This window comes from Balaenoptera ricei, chromosome 9 (assembly GCF_028023285.1).
Source record: "Balaenoptera ricei isolate mBalRic1 chromosome 9, mBalRic1.hap2, whole genome shotgun sequence".
In the NCBI taxonomy this organism is placed as follows: domain Eukaryota; kingdom Metazoa; phylum Chordata; class Mammalia; order Artiodactyla; family Balaenopteridae; genus Balaenoptera; species Balaenoptera ricei.
Genome location: NC_082647.1, coordinates 51,137,691 through 51,156,047, shown reverse-complemented (window position 1 = coordinate 51,156,047; position 18,357 = coordinate 51,137,691). Strand labels below are relative to the sequence as shown.

At 39.9% G+C, this 18,357-nt stretch overlaps 1 long non-coding RNA gene across 5 annotated transcripts in view; it reads left to right on the top strand.

The window, feature by feature from the left end:
* The window catches only part of LOC132371486 (uncharacterized), a 250,834-nt gene that overhangs the window by 183,135 nt on the left and 49,342 nt on the right, over window positions 1–18,357 (top strand). The window contains exon 6 of one of the 5 annotated variants that reach the window (XR_009504859.1): window positions 3,773–3,927. The exons of the other annotated variants lie outside the window; for them this stretch is intronic. This is a non-coding gene — a long non-coding RNA (uncharacterized LOC132371486). Of the gene's footprint in view, window positions 1–3,772; window positions 3,928–18,357 lie in introns of those variants that run through there. 5 annotated transcript variants of the gene reach the window in all.

Below are 18,357 nucleotides of genomic sequence, written 5' to 3'. Positions count from 1 at the left end.
TTCATTGAAGAGTGAGAGAGAGATCCAATGTACCTGGGCCTCAGGTCCGTGAATGTTGGACCTGAGAGGGTTTGGATATTTGCATCAAGGGATCAGGATCCATGATATCACTTCCCTCTTGCACATGAGGTCATTTTGCATTTGGGGACCCCAATTACCTATGTGTTTGTGGTTGTGATTGTTTTTTGTTTAGAACAGTTACCAAATCCCGACTTCTTCAAACATTAAAAAAGTGTGTTTTTCAGTGCTAATTATTTTGCAGTATGATAGAAACTGGCACCCACAAAATATGTCAACTTTAAAGGAGTAGGCGTGAGAATTAGAATGTCTTCCTTCTGCACCCAGCTTCTGAGCTTATGCACTGAGCTGCCTGACAGAAAATTGGCCTCTGCCCGCCCCCCAGCTGCCATGTGAATGACACCAGTGTGACTGGCAGCTCTCGGTGGCCTGTGCAGATGTACTAATATTTATAGGCAGAGGCACCCTTTGGTGTCACTGAATCACCACTCATTTCATTTTACTGTTGCATCCCTGCCCACTTCACAGAGCTACCCCAGATGAGGGTGAGGTCTGAGCTTCTATCACAGGTCTGGTTTTACCTTAATCCCTCAGTCATAATTATCCTTAGCAGGTTCCAGCAGGCACCATATAAATAATAAAACCATCCTTTCAACATATTGCTCACAAAGGAGGTGAATGCAAATGCCAAGTTAGATGGGTATATAATTTCATTTTATATAAAAATGTATGTTGGAAATATATATTGTTTTTAGACTGTGCCTAATTTTTCTGCTCACACACATATGGACATTTCTCTAACAGTTTGGGTAGAGAAATAGTATCACCAACTTTTACTTGTGTGTCAACTTTGCATATACACAGCTTAAACAGATGTGCATGTTTATAATTTTAAAGATGCACATATGTAAAACATTTGATAGTGTATTTATTCGCGCTGTTGATTTATCTGAAAGACCCTGTATTTACATCTTTTAATTGTGTTATGTGGGATAGTGCCACATATGTTGTTTATGTATGTGACATGTATGATGGAAAACCAATTGGCTAGTGGAAGTTCGTTCTTTATGGGTTTTGAAAGTATTCTAGACCTAAAAATTATGTGCCACTGAGAAAGGGGTGAGGAATGGGGTGGAGGAAGGGGGCAGTGAATGTAGATTGATTTCAAAATATTTAATGAGGGTAAAAAATAAAAAGTAAAAAATACCCCCCCCCCCCTTTCATACACATCACAAAATTTGAGACTATTTTTCCCACTCGGGGAAAGAAAGAAGCTCTCTGTTTGTCGCCAGCGATGTGTGATGTCTGAAAGAGGGAGCAGCTTGGGCAGGAGCCGGGAGGGAGGCAGCCCTCTATGAAGACTTCATCCAGCACTTCTCAGCGAGAATTCCAGAAGGCCCGGACTGTAAATGCCTATATTGTCTCCCTGCTCTGCAGCCTCGGGCAGCTCAACATTTTGCTTGGTCAGTCCACAGATGTTTTTTTCTTACATCCAAGATTTCAGGTTTTCATACCCACTTTGTTCGGAAAAATTGTGAGATCAGAAAGGATGTGGTCTGAAGTGTTGAAGTGTTTAGCCACATATGGAAGACACAACTCAGAGAAATGAAGTGGCACATTTATCAGGTCTCAATGGGAGATTCTCAAGTTTAGGGTCCAGGACAGATTTATTTAAGCGGCCCTGGCCAGAGCTTCCTGAACTTCATCCTCTTGATGCCTGTGGGTTGTTTTTGTTTTTTCACCCTCCTCAGGTGTATAGGTGCCTCTCCCCTTTAGCACAGATTATGAAGGCCGCTCACAATTCTGCTATTTTCTCTCCTCTTCATCAGTAATTTAGGCTTATGAATCCAGTAAATAGCCACCAAGACTTAGATCACATGTTGATGGATTCTCTTGTCTTTCCCTCTGCTGGTTTTCCACAGCTTTGGGGCAAATGATCCTCCCAAGTGAGACATGCTTGTGCATAGAACAGTGTCCCTAGGCAGTGCTGGTAACATTCCTTAGGTCATATCAAGTCGTTCTGGAAAAACCTTCTGTAGGACTAATCTTCAAATATAGAAAGTAGAGACTCTCCGTTACTTACAATTGCTCTCTACTTTAAATTCCAATGGACATGGAAACAAACAAGACTAGGAAAGTTTCTCTTCCACTCTGTAGAGCTGCACCAAGTGGCCAGATCAGTGCAACGGGCAGAGGGAAGGGAGAATGAGTGTGACTTTGCCTTTACCTCTAACTTCCACCTTGAACATGTTTATTCTGGTAAAATCAGGTTAAAATAATCAACAAGGGCAGCTTTAAGAAGGTTAAAGATAACTGGGAGAGTTCGTACGCACAGGGAATTCAGGCCTCACCCGGTACCTTCTGGCAGATCCCCTACCTGCTCCTCAGTCGCAGCCGAGAACACTCCCCCACCCCCAGCCTGGACCATGACCGAGGCGCCCCTGTGGAGGTGCAGTCTCACAAAGCCATGGCTGTGTACTCCCAACATTTAGAAAAGCCAGTAGGCAAGCTCTGATCTCTCTGGTAAAGACGAAGTACACAGTGGGAACCCCCAAAATGGAAAGGGACAAGGGACATCCAGAAGACTGTCAGAGCAGCATGTTTCAGTCAACGTGGAAAGACTGAGTCAGGAGTAATAGAACATAGGATGAAGGAGGAGGGATGTATGCTGCAAGAGAAAACTATTCTCTTGTTCCTCCTCTGTTCCTTCACCCTGTCAAAGGTGAGATTTGCAAAGAAAAAGAAACGTAGAGAACCCCACGCGGAGAAAAGGGGAAAAGAGGAGAGGCCAGTCCCACTTCTCCATCACATACAAACATCACCACCACCATCAATCACTACTATGGAAGTTTATTTTCCCTACACCTTTCAGGGGAAAGGGAAAGTTTTACCTAAATGCAAACTTTTAAATCTGGGGGAAGGATAATCCTATATATTTTTGGAGGACTACATTTCAGCTTACAAACAGTGTTGATGATAAGCCCTGTATCCAGAAAAGCTAAGGTCTGTGGAAGTATATGGTTAATGGTGCTCTGGCTCTGTGCTTGGCCTGTGGGTTACACATGGAGTGAGCCCAATCCTGTGAGTTTGAACACATTGCTAATCTTTGTTGAGGTGGGAACAATCAAGTCCTCTCCCTCTGCCATCCTGGAAAAAGGATCAGAGTTCTTTCCACACCATTTTATCTGAGAGTTTCCACTTTAATCCTTGTGCCTTTGCTGCTTCATCCGGATTGCAAATAACTTCCTACTTTTTCAACTTGAGCCTCAGCATCTTCGGCTCTTTGCTGCCCCACCAGATCTCCCCCTGCAACATCAATCTGCTGTCACTCACATTGTCAGAGACGGCATCAGGAGAATCAACTGCAGAGTCCCTTATCCTGCCTATCTCTGAGAAGTCCACTAGGCGAGCTCCCCAGGACCCTGGAGATGCACTGTGGACAGGGGGAAACGCTGAGTGCCTTATTCTCCTCTCGGAGTTCCAGAGTACTCATTAGTCCACACTAAAGGTCTTGAGACTTCTCACCATAAAGAGGCCTGCTTAATGTCTGTAAATCAGTGTTGCACAAAGCTTATTTTAGAACCTCATCTTTTGAGTCATACCTTCTACCATTTTGCAGAACTGCTGTTCTGAGGAGCAGGTGTCAGGAGATGTCGCTGATCCACATGGTGGGTCTACCCAGGATCCAACTGCTTGTTATGTGCCATGCCTCGGAAAACAAGCTCACTCTCTACCCTCTTTGCCTTCTCTTCAGCCCACAAGCATACAGCAGCTCCTGGTAATGCTCAAGATGCAGACCCGGAGTGACCAACCCTGAGATCTCAGCCCCAACTGCTCACAGAACTTCAAGAGGTTCCTCCTGTCTACTTTAAAGTGTCAAAGACTGATGGTTGTCCTGCAAAATTATTTCTCCCCTTCTTTAATAAAAGAACTTCTAATTTTGCGCTGGGCATGTAGCCACTCTGAATAAAACTACAGTTCTCAGCCTTCCTTGCAGCTAGGTGTACAACCATAGGTAGTTCTGTGTGCAGCACCTAGGAACTGTGCTTAAAGGGAGCATGCTCTTCTTCCCCTTTTTCTCCTCTCTCCTTCTGGAATAAGGATGCAATGGCAGGAGCTTGAGCAGCCACCTTGGGTCATGTATTATAAGTCACATGCTCAGAAGGAGACTGGTCCCTGACATTGTAGAGTGAGATATCAGGTCCAGAAGGACACATCTGGGTTTCTTTAATATGAAATAGTAATAGAGTTTTTTTTTAGGTCACTGTTATTTTGGGGTTTCTGCCACCTCATCAGAATGTAATTCTAATTCCTTTGGCTCTTCTCTTCAGCTAACCCCTCAGATCTCTCAAGGATAAACTAAAAGCCCAGATTACTTCCTAGAACAACCTCTCAGAAAGTCATCTTGACTGGGAACAAGTTAGCATCAGGATGACCCCACTGGAGTGTCTCTCCTGATGACTGTCTCTGGAGATAGAGTCTCTCTGCCCCCTCTATCTGGACCCTCTCCCACCCAAGTCCTTTTACAAGGAGAGCAGGAGGTAGGAGTTGGCTGGGCAGACATCCACACCACAGTGATTAGCACATCAGCCAACCAAGCCTGGGTGGTCTAGTCTGAGTGGCCATATGTTTTCCCACTCTGCCCCAAATAACCATTCCCTGAGTTTGCCAAACTTTTGGTCTTCATGTGTTCACTTGGCTACATTCCCATCCACTATTAGTGCTTTCCCCTCATGAACTGTCCAGTTTATTCATTAGAATATACACATCACCTATTCGGATGGGCTACAGCATGACGTGGTTCAGATTCGACCTCAAACAACTTCTAAATTAATCCTGATACTCCAATCCACCACCGTGACCCTGCCAGTCTACTCCATGTTTAAATCCATAATGCCAAGGCTATTAATTCAAACAAAGGCAAACCTTGGACTGTCACTCACAGACACTCCCTGAGTTGGGTGAGCCCTAGGCCAGTGATCACTGGCTGAATTTGGTTCACTGAGAGAAACCAAAGTATCATAATGTGCATGCAACCCAATGTATGCACTTGAAGTTGCAATGAATCTATTTTCATATCTGTTTATAAGATACGTGAACAATAGAGGTTAATTATATATTGTGAGGGTAAAACTCTTGAGTATACACAAGTGTTTGGTTATAAATCTTTTTGTTTATACCTTTATTATAGCAGTTATCCAATGCCTGGGATTAGATAGAGTTGAAGGTGCATGCTTATCCTCTGCCACTAGACTGCAAATGCTTGCAGCACCTTTCCATCCCCTGGGTCCCTAGCTTACTGCAGCAATTCAGAAAGTGCCAGTGTTTTGGAGTCAGACAGCCTTGGTTTTGAACCTTGAATAGTAGCTGTGGAGCTCCGAACAAATTTATTAATCTTGCTGAGACTCAATTCCTGATCCAAAAAAAAGGGGATAATAATACATACGTCTTAGGTTGTGTTGAGCATTAGATAGTACACGAAGCTGTCAGTAAATGGGACCTGTGATTAAATCACAGTGACACAAGTATTAAGTGCTCAAGAAATACCTGATCAAATGAAGTTTTTGAGAAGCAAAACCCGATCTTCCTAATCTATAAATTCTTCTATACATCACTAGGTCTCCTCTCTAAGACATTCATAGATTTGTTACTTATTTAGCCAAAAAGTATAAGGTTATGCTATCTGCCAGGCACTGAGGCTAGGGACCCTGAGATATGTTTGACATGGCCCTTGCCCTCAAGGTGCTTGGAATCTAGAAGGGGGATAGACAGGGAAACCATTAAGTGCTGCAGAGTTATAGATGCCATGCTAGAAGTGCTATAGAATTCAGTGAGTGCCCAAAGAAGGGGGGCATCAGCTCTACGTGGGGATCAGGATGTGAAGATAGCAAAGGTACAAAAGTCTTTAAGGAAGAAGGGATTTCTGAACTGGGCCTTGAGAAATAAGTCAGCATTTGTCAGGAAGACCATCCTCAACACAAGCATCAGAGGGAACAAAGGCATGGGGAAAAGTGCATCAGGCTGGTTTTGGGGGATAATTCCCCTGGCTGAGGGTCAGCAGAGGAGCAGAGACCAAGATGAGAGTTGGAGTTGAAAACAGAGCACAGGCCAGCAGGGGAGCTTAGTCCTCATCCTACAAACAGCAGGGAGCTCACCACAAATGCCAGTCACTGCCTAAGAGGGAAGGGCAGAGATACCCAGAGAAGGGACCGTGGCCCCAGCAGCACCAGGTTTCCTAGTATCCAGAGACGATGGAGCAGCTATCCTCACCCACCTAGGTTGTAGGGCCCTTGCCTGGTGCATCCTCTCAAATCTCCAGCAATATCCCATGTTCTGGTCTACCCCATCCCTCATCAAACATCACCCACTTGGGGTTTCTGTTTCCTCAGGAGTCAGTTCTCAGCTAGATGACGGTTAATCTAATTTTTTAAATCCCAGATATCATATCAGTACCTATCAGTTTGTTATCTATTTCAAGTTATATATTTACATTTAAACAGGGACCTTGTGGGTAATGCTTTGAACCAAATGAATAAAAACCCTAGTGATAGAATTTCAAGCACTCTGGCACTTGCATGAATTTTTACACAAGAAAGTGGTGTTTTACCACTAGATCTGGGCTGTGAAATCAGCTACTTTCTTGGTGTTTGTTGACAGCAGAAAGGTTTTCAAGGAAAAAAAATTGCCCATACAAAGGCTGAGAAAACATACGGTGATACTTATAAGCTCAATTACATACGCTTTTGACTCTATCCCAGTGATTAGCATGTGATAGCTCCTTAATACATGATGAAAGGGAAGGAAGCAAAGAGGAAGGAAGGGAAGAAGAGAGGGAATGAGATCTAATCCATAATCTTTTTTTACGTGGCTTCTAGCATGAAACTTGGTGACTAAAAACAGATATTTTTCTACTCCTAAGGGAGCAGAACAAGAAACATAAATATCGACTTTATTGCCACTAACTGTTTTATCCTAAAATTTGAAATATTTGAGTGTACAAAAAGCTTCATTTTGGATGCTCTTTATTGGATGCATAGATCTATGTTTATAGAAAGTTTTAATGGCTGCAAAGTCAAATTGCAAAAATGATTCTTTTCTTTTTAGAGATCTTGATATATCATTCTGCATTCTAATAAAATTTTCACTACTGGCTATAATGTAGATTATAATACTAATGTTTCCCATGGGATCAAGCAATCAGAACTCCTCTGGTAAATGTCCTAGAGTTAAGGTTAATGCACCAAAGAGCTGTAACTCACTGACACTTAATACTGGCTGATGCAATATGAAAAATGTGGTAGCAAATACAGACCGTTGAGAAACTTTTCTTCAAGCTTTGGAGTCCAAGCAATTCACAGAATGTTTTCTCCTCATACTCTGAGACCAATGTGGTTCTGACACCTTCCTCACAGATACACCATGATTTTGAAAATACAACAAAAAAGTCACGGAAATAATGGTATTATCGTTTAATGGGTCCTTCAGACGGTAATATTATAACAAGAAATGAAACTTGAACTCTTTGAACTGACTTTTTCAGGAAGGCACTTTCAAACCCGTGAAAGGGAAACATCAAAGTTTGAAGGGCAGATATGAAAAAGACTCCCCCTCTTATACCAATGTGACACAAATTCAACCTGACACACGTTTATAGTGAATTTTGCACACCAATGAAGATGAAAAGGGAAAAGACACGTGCTTGTCCTCAGGGAACTTATTACGATTATCTTTCAGCTGATTGAGACCTTTGTTTCTGAATTATTATTCTATTCTGTCCTCTGCCTATTCCAAAAGGGACTGGAGGGTACGTGATTTTTAAAGGTATTCTTTTAAGATGCTCAACCTCTTTCAGGATAATAGGAAACACAAATTGTAACTATTATGAGAAAACATTTTTTTCACCTGTTTGGCAAGCACCAAGAAGTTTAAAAACAGAATGTGTTGGTAAGAGTGTGGTACCCTCATACATTTCTGGTACCAATGGAAAGAGGTATGACCTTTATAGTATACATACAGCTGATTCACTTTGTTGTACAGCAGAAACTAACACAACATTGTAAAGCAATTATATTCCAATAAAGATATAAAAAAATATAGCTGTAAATTAAGATGAACACTTTCCATACTGTAGAGTATAGATCGTTATCATTAATAAAGGAATTTTAATTTTTTTAAAAAAAGCAACTTGGTAATATTTACCTGAATTTCAATGAATATACAAGCTGGTGCAGCAAAGTCACTTCTAGAAACGTATTGCCCTTTACAAGTACTTTATTCAAATGTAAAATAATGTATGGTAGGTATATTTATGACACCATTACTGTAATAGCAAGAGATTAAAAGCAATCTAACTGTCCACCAATAGGGGATGCTAAAATAGGCACACCATAAATTAATAATAAGACACTATAATGACTGAGGAAGCTCTAGATGAGCTCATGTGGTATCAGAGCCCAGATATATTTCTAGGTGAAACAAACAAGGCATAGACAGAATATATGGTATATTCCTATTTATGTTTAAAGAGGTGTGTGTGTGTGTGTGTGTTTGTGTGTGCATGTGTAGAGAGAGAAAGAGATTATGTTACATAGACATAAAATATCTCTGGAAGAGGACACCAGGAGTTGGAAACAATGATGTGGGAGAGGCAGGTAACAGGGTGGCGGGTGACTGGGGTGACAGAATTACTGTTCATTATATACCTTCCTCCTGTATTTTTTACGCCATGTGCACGTATTACATATTCAAATAATTAAATTTAAAAAGAAGCTTTCTAGAAGGGCACTCTTTTAGACCAGAGATCTGAGGGAGCAAGCACACTATTGGGTTAGTCACTTCTACAGAGCCTTGCCACTTTTGAAGTTCATTCAAATTGAAGGAGCTCATTCTGGAATACGTATTCTAAAACTAGATCTATTTAAAAAATTTTTTTATTGAGGTATAGTTGATTTACAATGTTTCAGGTGTACAGCAAAGTAATTTAGATATACATATATATTCTTTTTCAGATTCTTTTCGTTATAGGTTATTATAAGATAATGAATATAGTTCCCTGTGCTACACAGTAGGTCCTTGTTGCTTATCCATCCTATACATAGCAGTGTGTATCTGTTAATCCCAAATTCCAAATTGATCCCTCCCCACCCCCTGCCTCTGGTAACCACAAGTTTGTTTCCTATGTCTGTGAGTCCATTTCTGTAAAACTAGATCTTTACAGAGAGTACTGGGGTGGCTTTGTCCAGGGGTCTTCAGGACTCACTTCTCATGTCAGCATTTTGGTGAGCATGTGTCTCATCCCTGCCTCGACTGTCACCGCTTTGAGACAAGGCTCTTTCCTTGGATTCCTGCATCCATCCTCACCCTTAGCAAGTACTTTGTGCTCACTAGGCATTTGCGTGCCCCACTGCTTTTCTTCGCCCATACTTTGTGCCATCTCCATATGCTCAGACCCCATTATCCACCAGAGGATCCAGAGGCCAACATCACAGCCTGTCCACCTTGGATGTTGTCTCCTGCTACTGCTGCTAATGAATGTGTCTCTATGTTATAGGATACGTCATCCATAGCATTTTTTAACACGTTTATTGAGATATGGTTGATATACAAAAAATTCATGTTTAATGTATATAATTTGATGAGCATGGACAAATATATACACCCGTGACATTATCACCATAATCAAGGTAATAAATATATCCATCACCTCCAAAAGTTTCCTTGTGTTCCTTTTTTTGTCATAAGAATGCTTATTAACATGAGATCTACCCTCTTAACAAAACTGAAATGCACAATACCATGTTGTTAACTACAGGCACTACGTTGTACAGAAGAGCTCTAGAACACATTCGTCTTGCATAACTGACACATTATACCCACTGATCAACTCCCCATCTCTCCCTCCCCGCCAACCCCTGGCAACCACCACTTCATTCTCTGCTACTGTCAGTTTGACCATTTTAGATACCTCATATAAGCAGAGTCGTGCAGTATTTGTCCTTCTGAGACTGGCTTATTTCACTTAGCGTAATGTCTTCCAGGTTCATCCATGTTGTTGCAAATTCCATCAGCAGATGAATGGGATAAAGAAAATGTATATACATTCAATGGAATATAATACAGCCTTTAAAAAAAGGAAATCCTACCATAGTATTTTTTAATTGCAATTATTTACATGTTTGCCTCTTCAACTGGAGTGTGAGCTCTGTGGGGAGAGATCTATTCACCTTTGTTTCCCCACAACAGCTGTTCAGTAGAGATGTTTAATAACTGACCATTGGTTGACGAGCCCCCTCAGAGCAGGTGCACCTGAGTCCGTACCATCAACCCTCACTGTTCATCAGGGCCCAATGTTTGTCTTTTGTGTGGAGAGCTTAATCCATTTACATTTAAAGTAATTAGTATAAGAAAAGACTTCTGCCATTTTGTCATTTGTTTTCTTTATACTTCCTACCTTTTTTGTCTCTCATTTTCTCCATTACTGCCTTCTTTGGTGTTAAATTGATTTTTTTCTAGTGAGCGATTTTGATTCCCTTCTCACTTCCTTTTGTGTGTATTTGTTAAGTGTTTTTTTATGGTTACTATGGGAATTACATTTAACATCCTAAATTTATAAAAATCTTGTTTGAATGGATACCAACTTAACTTCCATGGTATACAAAATCTCTTCTCCTGTAAAGCTCTGTTCTCCCTTTATGTCACAAATTACATCTTTCTATATTATGTGCCCAATAACGTAGATTTATAATTATCCTGCATGCATTTGTCTTTTAAATCATGTAGGAAATAAAAAAGTGAAGTTGCAAAACAAGAAAACAAAAACAAAACAAAAATTCTCTCTTCAAACTGCTGTCTCTCTTTCTGCCACATGAGGACACAGCAAGAAGGCAGCCATCTGTAAGCCAGGAAGAGAGTTGCAACCAGAACCTGGCCAGGCTGGCACCAGGATCTCAGACATCCAACTTTTAGAACTGTAAGAAAATACATTCCCGTTGTTTAAGCCACCCGGTCTATGCTATTTTGTTCTGACAGCTGGAGCTGGCTAAGACAGAGCTAAGTGGTCCTCTGAGCCACTCTTCTTATTTTGCACAGAGATCCAAAGGGACACAGAGCAGAGCCGGGATCAAAACCCAGCCAGTCCCCTAACCCACAGCCCACAGCGCTAGCAAGTGTAACCGGCTTGCCAAATACTGCAGAATGAAAGGAACAGCCCAAAGCAACAGGTGTATTTTTCTTAAACATGTCTGTACCTTAAAATTTTTTTTATCCTAGCTTTGAAATAACAAACCGAAGGTCCAAGGGAACTGCCAACAAGGTGTAAAATTGAGAATCTGGCTTAAAAGGCTTCCAGGGATGAGGAGAGAAAGGGAGAGGCCTACCTGTTTGGTTATAACAATGCCATAGTTACAGAGTTGTGAATCATGCAAAGGAGAACAGACAGCAGGATTCACAGCTTCATGTGATCTCTTGTACCTGTACGCAAAAGTGCATGAACTAAAGCATTTCAGAGCGTCACTTTAAAATGCTCTGTTACACTAGTATGGGGCTTTACACCTCAGAATGGGCTTGCATATACGTACTCTCATGGGATCCATACAACAAACAGCACAGGAATTAGCATCTCTGTGGAGCCCATTACCCCCTTGAGTCTTAGCTTCCATAAGTGACCCACTGCTGAGTCACACAGCTGCTGAGTGTTGGAGCTGAAACTTGAAAACTGTGCGTGCATGTGTGTGTGTGTGTGTGAGAGAGAGAGAGAGAGAGAGAGAGAGAGAGACAGACCGAACAGAGACAGAGAGGGAAGGAGTTAGGGTAGGGTTGATCCTACTTCACTCCATGCTCCAGGACTGTACTCCGAGAAGTCCCACAAATATTCTCCATTAACTGGTAGCTGAATGAAAACTAAAGTGCTAATGAGAGCCCTGAGTTTTAGCTCTATCACCAATTCACTGTTGGCTTGGGCAAGTCACTTAACCCCTAGTTCTCTGTTTCTTCAACTACGAAAGAAGTGGGTTAAATAGTCTTGTCTTTGATTCTCTTTCAATTCAGACAATTTGTGATTTTCCACAATTAATCATGGTTAGACATTAGATATATGTATAAAATGGATAACTAATAAGAACCTGCTATATAAAAAAATAAATAAAATTCAAAAAAAAAAATCATGGTTAGACAAAAGATCAGACCAAGTCACTTCCAAACAAATTCTGATCCCTGGACCAGGTCTCCAGGAGGAAGACATTATTCGTAGTGAAACTTCTCCAGCCTCTGCAGTGGGCAGGTAGAGGCGGGACCTGCATCTGATCTGAATGCTGCAGGAGCTGAAGCCTGTCCTGCCATTCTAGTTAAAAGACTCAGCCTTAGCTCTGCCCCAAAGTGGTCAACATGGCTGCAGAGGTAAGTTGAAACCAAGTATGCAGAAGATCAAAAGCTTTACTCCGTGGAGACCGACAAAAGGCACATTTCCCAGACAGTCTTCCCTATGGAATTTAAGATCTCCTGAGATCCTGCCTAATTTAGACCCCAAACACTAGTAATTTCAGGCTGGCGACTGCCTTAGATTAACAAATACCCAAATCACAGTAAACCGGAAAACATTTCAGCACTGAAGATCCCTTTATCATGGCATCATCTGTATTTATTAACAGTATTTATTACTAATAAAATATGGAGAGTGTGAGAGTTTAATGTGTCATTCCATGAGTTTTTGTCTTTAACACAGACTATTTTTAATCAAGTTCAAAAAATTTCCTCAGTGGCTCTCATGTCTTTAGAGAAATTAAGAACATCCATCAAAAGAAAGACTTTAAACCATGTTTTCAACAAGTGAGAAATTAACTCATTGTCAAGATGAGGTTTTTAAAAATAATTATTAGGATATATTAGCACTGGTTTTCAAGTCCCATATTATAATTCTTATATTCTGTATTAATTCATATTTGCACATAATATGGAAATTTCAAGGACGCTCAACCAATAGACTTCCCTTATCAGATGTACAAAAGGAGGATAGCAGGAAAATTCACTTGTCAGAGGAAATGTAATTTGAGACTAAGATAAAGCTTTCCAATTTCAGCATTAAAGTGCCAGTTTTTGCCTTTCCAATGTATTCACTGCAATATTATTTACTTAACGTTTACTTGATGTTCATACTAAACAATGAAATCTGTGAAATGACAAGTTCAATATGCAAGTTATTTCTTCCCAAACACATTAAACTATATAATAGCTATTAAAAACATTGAATTCAGAGCCCCTTAAAATTATACATTATGCACTTACACAATGAGTTGATCTGTAACTTTCAAAGTTTGTTGGCTGTCATCTGGGTTTCATTAATCATCCACTTATACATGCTGAGTTGATATAGATACCAAATTAATATATATACAACATGAGTGTTACACAGTTCCTACCAAGATAGTCATCATAAGGTAGGAAGGCAAACATTAGAATTAAAAATTATTGGACTTCCCTGGTGGCACAGTGGTTAAGAATCCGCCTGCCAATGCAGGGGACGTGGGTTCAATCCCTGGTCTGGGAAGATACCACATGCCGCGGAGCAACTAAGCCCGTGCACCACAAATACTGAGCCTGCGCTCTAGAGCCCGTGAGCCACAACTACTGAAGCCCACGTGCCTAGAGCCGATGCTCTGCAACAAGAGAAGCCACCGCAATGAGAAGCCTGTGCACTGCAAGAAGAGTAGCACTCGCTCGCTGCAACTAGGGAAAGCCCACGCGCAGCAACGAAGACCCAACACAGCCAAAAAAAAAAGAAATTATCGTAATGCAGTTAGTGACACAATAGAGATATGTATAAAGCACTAAGTGGGACAGAAGACAAAGCACTTAATTCTGTTAGGGAAGCTTCCAGGAAGGAATAGCATCTGAGTTCTGGTACTTGTTAGCTGTAGAATATTGAGAAATTACTCAACCTCTCTAAACCATACAGAGTGATAAGCATTCAGTGATACGATGTATCTGGAACAGTGGCTCTCAAACTTTTTGGTTTCAGGGCCCCTTTATACTCTGAAAAATTATTGAGAATCCCGAAGAGTTAAGTGGGTTAGATATATCTGTATTTATTGTGTTAGAATTTGAAGTATTTATTTATTGTTCATTAAAATAACAATAATAAACACATGCTAACATAAATTACATTTCTATGAAAATGATTATGTTTTGCCCCCAAGACAAAGTTTATTAAGTGAAATAAGCCAGTCTTAAAAAAAATAAATACTGTATAATCCCACTTATATAAGGTACCTAGTGTAGTTAAATTCATAGAGAAGAAAGTAGAATGGTGGTTGCCAGGGACTGAGGAGAAAGAGGGGAATGGGGTTATTGTTTAATGGATATTGTTTTAGTTATGCAAGATGAAAAGAGTCCTAGAGATTGTTTGCACAAAAATGTGAATGTACTTAACACTACTGAACTGTACACTTAAAAATACTTATGATGGTAAAATTTTGTTATGTGTATTTTATCACAATTAAACTTAAAAATTTTTTAAGTTTAGGAATGGCATAGTTTTACAGTGTTGCACATCTAATTTTTTGTCTAATTTAATGGACTACAGCTGGGCTTTCATATCTGCTCCTACATTCAATCTGTTGCAATATGTTGTTTTGATTGAAGTATATAAAGAATATCTAGCATCATGGTTAAGTGTTAGAAAAAGAAAGAACATTTTGATAACTTTATCAGATAATTGTGGATCTTCTTTGATACTACACCAAAACTCAGTAAGTGGTAGTTTCTTAAAGGTTTGTTATGATGTGGAATCTGAAACTATACAAATTAACTTTAGATACCCTGTTACATTAAAATCCATTTTCTACTTGCACTTTGAAGGAAGCTTTTACCCATACATGATTTTTTTGAACATCAAGCATAGGTTATTAGGGAAATATGGATTCACTAAGTTATGCACTCTTCCAAATGTTGACACATTTAGTTTTACAATATCAAAAAATTACATGTCATTAACACCTCTGATGTCATCAGGAAAGTCTTTAAGTATTCTGAAGCTATTGAGCTGACAGTGGTGAATATGTTTTCCAAAATTCTAATTTTCTCTTGAAAGCTCAAGTTTACTATTAGCCATAATACTATCAGTGATTTCCTCAACACAATAAGCTTACCTTGTTTATTCTTGTAAAAAGATCTACTAAATATGTCAACATTAACTATCAGTCTATTATTCCTTCAAGTGAAAATGGAGCTTTGTGAAAGCAGTAACTATTCAGTTCACAACTCAAACTATCATGCAAGAGTTTTCCTCAAGACAACCACCATACTCCAGGGTGCAGGAGAAGGGCTTTATGCATGTGGCCCAATTTGTCTTATGGAATATTAAAAAGATGTGTACTTAAAGGTCAAGGTTTAATAAAATTAATAATTTTTTTACTCCTTCATTAAGGACGTTCTTAAGTGAAACTGGCTTTTTCCCCCTGTGAGTATATGTCAGTGAAGAACACAAGGGCCAAAACAAACAAACAAACAAAAAAAAAACACACAAGGGCCACTGGTACAGTTTGACGCCACTGCCTTGATTCTTGCTGAGGAGGCTATAGGATTACCTGCCATTGTTTTTGCACCTTCAGTGTAAATGTCAGCACAGTGAAAAAAGGCAAGTAACATCTTAGTATTAACATGAGAAAACTTTCATCTGTGGGTCACCAGAAAGCAATCTGTGAATCACGTTTTGAGGGCATCTGATCTAGAGGGTCCCCACTGAAAAAGCACTAAAAAGATGGCTTTAGAACTGATGTCCTGGGATTGTGTCCTGGCTTTGTCACTGGCTGTGTAGTGTTAGGTAAATTACTAAACTTTAGTGAACCTCTGTTTCTTCGTCTCTGTATGGGGATAATATGATACCTACCTCAAAAGAGGGCTTGAGGAAGAAATAAGCCGAAGTATTAACATGTTTACTCCAGTGCCTGTCCCACTGTATGCAACAAATGTTAGCTCTCAATGTTAACGTATATGAAATATATATATGAAGTAAGTCTGTTGTTGTTATTAACTTCTGCACCTTTGCAAAATGCTATACATATTGTGTCCAGTAAGTGCTACTAAAAAAGTAATAGTCTTCTCATTTCTCAGATGATAAGTTTTTGTTTTTGAAAGCTCTGATTTAACAACAAAGCAGTAAAGACACCCTCAATAAATGCTTGTTGACTGAAGAAAGAGTGATATATAGAAAGAGGTCACTGCAGATGTCTCTCTATTTTTAGATATTATGCCAGAAATGCTTCAGCTCCTCAGTATAAATGAAGATTATGAAAATAAATAAAGACCAACTAGAGTATTTTAATGCTTGAACATAATTATTCTGAAAGGGATTCTAGACTTAAGACAACCCTAGCATGTAGCCTTCAATACTAAAGAGAATATTAAAGCGGGTGGCATATCAGACATAGAACAATAAAACAAAAATTATCCAAGCTGGTTACTGGGCATCTCTAAGAGAGTGTTGCAGTTTTTAAATATTTCTATTCAAAGAATGATATTTTTCTTCCAAGAAAAATGTAATCTAAAGGAGGGAATCCCCACTTGTTATTCATATTATTTCTTAATTTGGGCAAGAGTCATGACCTTCACAACCAATGACAACAGAAATTTTTATTCAAACAGCACAGACTTTTCAACTTCAAAATCTGTAAGGACTGTTGGATTTCAAGGAACAAAATCATTGGAAAGTTACTACATTTATCGTGTTTCCAGCTGAGTGTGTAAATAAGAAAGGTTGAACTCAGAAAACAAGGCTGATAATTCCATGGTGACCAGCCAGACTCCCGTTCCCATCATTTATTCCTACATTGATAGACTTCCCCAGGAAGCCTGGGAAAATAACAAAAAGTAACTCAACTTCCCCCAAGAGAAAAGGCTTCATTTTTTCTTGGCAGATTCATTCCTAATCACATAGCAGGGAACCATTATTGACATCTGGATATTCAAAAAGAGCCACTGAACTATTATAAAAATGTTTCAAATCATCAGCCGAAAACACAAATGATCTACAATGTGTATGATGATTTTTTCTCCCTTTATTCAAGAAGATAAGTGGAGAAATTCTTTATATTTCAACTTCCATTACACATTTGTTTCTAATCTAGGAAAATTCATGTCTGCCTACTGTATTTCCATATCAAAGACTGATATGTCAGCATTTGATCCGCTCCTCTCACCCTGGATTTCTTTTAAGAGTACAATTTTTTAAGAGTGAGATTACTGCAGAAATTAGTTGGTTCAAAATGATCATAAGGCAGATACTAATACTGAGTTCAATTCTCTTTTAGTGTAGTTATGTGTTGTTAGATTGAACAGCAATTAGGCAGATCTAAAGTCTTCATGTTTAACTAGCCTCTTCCTCCTTTTAACCGTTTCTAAAACTTAATTGTCATGACTTGTTACAAACACACACACATTATAATGCTCTTTGTCAAACCTCATCCAAGTTCTCAACATCAGGAGCTACTACTCATTCTGTTGAGTTAAGACGGTAGTTTAGTTGATGGCACTTAATAAACATAAGGCACTTCTCTATCTAAAACACTCCTGTGGCTTCCCATTGCTCTCAGGACATGATATAAAGTCTCACTATGGCCCACCAAGAGTAGATTAAGCCCATGTGAAAAAATGGTTTTAGAATCCCCCAACAAGGATGGACAGGTTAAGATCTTTGCAAGCAACGTTTATTTAGCCAAGGCCCATTCCAATCTTCTTGCCCTAACATTGGGTACCAGCTTTCCACCACTCTATTCTACCTGTCTGCATAACTAGCCTCACCCCTAACAGATCACCTGCTCCAGCCTCCTCTCCTGTACACTGCCCATCCCTAGCCTCCCTGAACTAAGGCTCGGCCCAAAATGGTCTTCGTGTCTGTTTCAAGCAAATCCCACTCAACCTTTGAATATCAGCGTAAGAGTCAGTCCCTCAAAGAAACTGCCCAGTTCTGCCTTAAACACACTCAGACTCTGTCGGCCTCCTCTGTCAGGCTGACCACATGGTAGATAACTAGCTATGAGGTAGTCTGTTTCTTATGTCTGTCTCCCCGCTAAGCCTCGTAAATGCAGAAATTGGGTCCATTAGGCTAGTATAACCTCCCAAGAGCCGAGAAGAGAACCTATAAATAGGCCCTTGGAAAGCATTCCTTCCTTGTGCCAGAAAGTCCTTAATAAGGAGAAACCCCTCCTAATCAAATTTTACACTGGGGTGGAAGTCAGTGGAGTGAATGCCTAGGCGGGGGTCAGAGGGGGAAAAATTCTTGACAATCTGCTGGATGTAAGGGAGAGAAAGTGAAGAGACTGAGGGTTTTTATGTTGATTGCAGATATAG